The sequence below is a fragment of the Trachemys scripta genome, chromosome 1, assembly GCF_013100865.1.
Source record: "Trachemys scripta elegans isolate TJP31775 chromosome 1, CAS_Tse_1.0, whole genome shotgun sequence".
NCBI classification, from domain to species: Eukaryota; Metazoa; Chordata; order Testudines; family Emydidae; genus Trachemys; species Trachemys scripta.
Genome location: NC_048298.1, coordinates 53,400,713 through 53,405,194, shown reverse-complemented (window position 1 = coordinate 53,405,194; position 4,482 = coordinate 53,400,713). Strand labels below are relative to the sequence as shown.

Here is a 4,482-nt window from a genome sequence, read left to right as displayed (position 1 = left end):
CTGAGGAAGCTGCCTGAGGGTTGGGGAGGAAGCTGGGGGCTCTAGGGAGCCGGGAGGAGGCTGACTGAGGGCTGTGTTTAAAACTACCAGTGCATTTGGGGAGGGGCAGGGCTGCTGTGTCCTGTCTCTGCAACCTGGCGGAAGGGGAGGGGAGGGGACGAGAGGGGGGTCCTGCCCGTGTCGCCTCGGGCGGAGGGAGGCGCAGGTAGTGTGCACGCGGCGGGCCGGGCACTGCGGACCTGCTGAGGTGGGGAAAGCAGCAGCGCGGGGGGGCTCTGTCCCGTGCGGTCCCGCCTGCACTGGCCACTGCCCCAGCCCTGCCCGGAGAGCCCGGGGCCACCCGCCGGCTGGGAGCCGAAGGTAAGGAGCCTGCAAGTCGGTGCGGCGGCATCTCCACCCGGCTGCGGGGGTGATCTGGCTGCCGCGGGACGCGCCCCCCTGGGGAGAGGGCGATTCTCCGGAGGGGCCCCCAGTTTCCATCGCCCCGTGATGCGGCAAGGGAGCCGCTCTCCCCGGGGACAGCCGGGCACCGCGCTCAGTCTCCCCAAGAGCCCGGTAGTGGCGCACAAGCCCGGCTGGGAGCCGCGACCCTAGCGCCTGTCCCCGGGCTGCAGTCCCGAGCACCTCCCCCCCCCCGGCCCCCTGGGGCTGGGCGCTCGCTCTGCCCTGGCCGGCGGGCACGGGAGCTGGCGGCCCCCGCCTGGGCTGTCGCGGCTGCGATTTGGGATCTGCCGGCTTCTGTCAGTTTCTTGGTGTTTAAAGCAGTGGAGGTGGGGGTGGGGATGGGGGTGGCGGAAGGGGGCTTAGTTTAAAATAGCAACGGCAAGTGGCGAGGGGAAGCAGCGAGCGCCGAGTCTGCAGGGGTCGGAGCTGGGGGAGCTTCGCCTCCCGCTGCAGCTTGAGCCTGGCCTCCCCCTTTTAAAGAGGTAATGTGCCGTTCCTTGTAGCCACTTAACCGTTAGGACTTGGCTGCAAGGGAGGTTAATTGGACGTTGATACCTTATTACTGCTGCTGTGAGCTAAGAAAGCCAGGTCTGTTTGAGCTGCGTTTGCTCCAACTGTTCACAGACTTCTCCTGTGCTACTTGACATACGAGATGGCATCACATTTGATCCCATTCACTCAACAAACCTCCCATTGGTGAGTTGTTACATGTGCACTTTGTTGTCAGCTGGCCCTTGGACACAAGGCCTGCCTGAAATGCAGGTGGTCCCTCTAAGATTAGAATGATCTTTTTAAGCTAGTCTCCACAATGACTTGGCCTTGAAATAATAGGTTTAAGAAAGGATTTCTGTTGGCAGTGTGTCTGGTATTTAGAATTGAGCATTGAGAAGGGGTTTTGCCTATTGTTTGCTGTACATGCTTGTTGCTATGAAATGTAAGTACACTCATGGTTTTAGCTTGTAATTATTAACCCCCTTTTATCATTTAAAAAAACACTTTATGATAATGAGAAGGAACAATCAATATCAGTTCTTCAGAATTCTTCAGCTGATAGAACATTTGACAGATAAGATCACCTTTTAAAAATGTGCATGTATGTATATTTAAATTTTCCTCATTAATCTGTGTCAGAATAAACTGGGCTATGTGTGGAATTTTGTTTTTACAACTCTAGCCTTGTGACTTCTTGAACACTTTCTTGAAGTATTTTCTCTGGAAACTTGTTTCCAATGAGTGTGCTGTAAGCTTTAACAAAGAAGAGTGTTGTTCAGGAGCCAACAGGTGACGGGGTGAAACCTGAGTATATGTGTACATTGGAGTAAAGTCTGGCTGCTGTTTCCTATGGTCGTTGTTTAAAATAGAAATTAAAAAAAAAAAAATCAATAGGAGACTGTAAAGGGCTAGATTTCTTTCTCGCTCTTTTAAAATCTGTGTACCCCATTATGGAAGATAAAGATCTTATTAGAACAGTGCTTCCTAAACAATTGGTTCTTGTATAACCACAGCATGCAGTTTGTATTTATATCCCAAGATGGAGCCAAATAACATAGCCCAAATCAGACATTTTGGCAAAGACAATGCTTTGTCATAGTGTTTCCTCCTTTTGTTAAATTTAAGCAGTCTGTCTTTGCAATATCAGAAGGCATTATTCATGAAAATAAAAGTCTGAAATCACGAAAGAAAGTAATGCCAGATTTCCAGTGCGAAAAGTTATCTTTATTTTGGCAAGTGTGTCTGTGAGTGTCGGGGGGGGGGGGGATTACTGGGTGTACATACTTAGATTAGGCATTATTTAGAAAAAGTAGAAAACACATCAGCTTGATTTACTCTAACGCCAATCAACATATAGTTAGCAATGAATACACTGTAGAGGTCTTTGAATTCTGCTGTATGTCTTTATCTAATAAAGTACAGTACTGTTTCTTTGAAAGTTCACTAGATATTCTGTACATGCAAATAAGTTAAACCTCTGAAGCAGCTGTGACAGAGTCCTGATAATGCCCAACACCTAAGTTGTAATATTTGGAACTGGGTCCAAATTTCTTTGTACTGGGTGCCAAATCTGGTATCAAATGTTTTGCTAGATTTCAAAAATTACATTATTTTTAACGGGGAAGCAGGAAAACAAATTACTCCAGTTGTGGCAGTAGTGGGTTTTTCTGGTAATGCTTATATCGCTATTGGAAACGCACTGAATAATCCTGATATTGGTTTTTGGTTGTATTGCTACTACAGACTCTTGCTCCGCTTTAGGGTGAATTATCATATGAGGTAGAACGGTCATCCCATTCACCTGCTTATTTAACCCCTAGTCTTAACCCTTTGGGCTGCAGTTTCGGTGTATTGTGAATGGATGCTTGTGATATGCATCTTGTATTCCCTATAGCCTTGTTAACAAGCAGTTTAACAAAAAAGTTGTTAAACAATTTGCCCTGCAGGACAGAGTTAAACAGCAGGGGTTGGGAAAGGAAATGTGTCTTACTGGGCTCACAAATCATGACCTCTTCTATCTGGTCAGAGGTGACCATAGAACTTATTCAGTGAGCTGGAAATCCTAACATAAGGATTAGTTTCACACTTGGATTCAACAATTCTGTAATATCCTTTCTCTAGGATGTGAATTTTTTAATATTTTATGTAACAATGGATTTATAATTAGGGATATGGACTCTTCATTCTTAAGAACTTTTCATTATAATTAGGGATATGGACTCTTCATTCTTAAGAACTTTTCATATTATTAAGTGACCATAGATGACAATATACACTAGTGAAACTGAAGTCTATCTGTCTAACTTTTTTAATCACATTTTTCTTTAATCCAGTTACATGGCTAATAATTATGAAGCCACTAGTGAAAGATTTTTCTCTTTGTATATTGTGAAGCTTTATTAGTGAGGTAGTGCTTGTAGATCTTAAAAACAAACTTTCTTTATTTTGTAGATGTCATGTAGCATCCCTCCTCAAACAAATAATCTATTTTTTCAACAGCTGTACTCGTCTTAGGATATATAACCATTTGAAGCCTGTTACTTTGAAGAATGAGTATAACTGCAAAAACGTTTTAGCTCTAATCTGTTACAGTTTTAATTTGCAAACTGATTTGCAGACTCTTAGGAGGGCTAGGAAAGTAGCTATCATTTATTTGTTTATAAATTACTAAAATAGTTCTACAAATAGTTTTCAGATACTTCAATTCAACATCAGACATTCAGAAACGCAATAGTCACAATCTGGTTTGATTTATGAATAATGTTTTTGGTATCTGGAATGCACATCTTCCATATTAAGGCTCCCAACCTTCCAATGAATGTAGGTTTAAATGGTAATTTATATATATGGGGGCATGTGTGGTTTGTGATTATTCTTCCTTGCCCTTACTAAAACCAACATATTGATAGCAACCTTGCCCTTTTCTTTTAGTTTAGTTTTTCAATTTGCAGATCCCAGCTAAGAGAAGGACCTCTCTTTCCTTCACTCCCTCCCAAGAGCTGTTTCAACCTACTTCTTATCCATAAAGGAACTGGAGGTAGAGGGTATAAGCTTTGAGGTGAATGTGTTAGTTATTTTTTTAAAAATTCCAATGCATAGAAAAATGAGTAGAACTGGAGCTGTTCCCCCAAGTAGCTTGATCTGAAAGGAAAAATGGCTCTGCTACTCTTCCCCCAATGTCTTGTCCTCTTTTTGGAATTATATAACTCTGGCATCTATATATCCTTGGTGCACTTTGTAAATCTTAACATTACCAAGGACAGCAGTTACCTACACAGAAATAGCACTTGACACTTATTATGCCATCTGCAAAGGGCTTTGTAAAATTAACTAGTCCACATAAACTCACTCATTTCACAAGAAGAAGAACAGAAGTACTTGTGGCACCTTAGAGACTAACAAATTTATTAGAGCATAAGCTTTCGTGGACTACAGCCCACTTCTTCGGATACATCCGAAGAAGTGGGCTGTAGTCCACGAAAGCTTATGCTCTAATAAATTTGTTAGTCTCTAAGGTGCCACAAGTACTCCTGTTCTTCTTTTTGC

The 4,482-nt window shown here is 43.6% G+C and overlaps 1 protein-coding gene across 6 annotated transcripts in view; it reads left to right on the top strand.

Annotated features, from left to right (window-relative positions):
• Positions 1–4,482, top strand: part of PRICKLE1 (prickle planar cell polarity protein 1) — a 120,834-nt gene that overhangs the window by 102,599 nt on the left and 13,753 nt on the right. Inside the window, exon 1 of one of the 6 annotated variants that reach the window (XM_034769757.1) lies at positions 233–360. The exons of 4 other annotated variants lie outside the window; for them this stretch is intronic. The gene's annotated coding sequence lies outside the window, so the exon portion shown is untranslated. Of the gene's footprint in view, positions 1–232; positions 361–895; positions 1,141–4,482 lie in introns of those variants that run through there. One more of the 6 variants, XM_034769747.1, reaches the window with a different exon arrangement.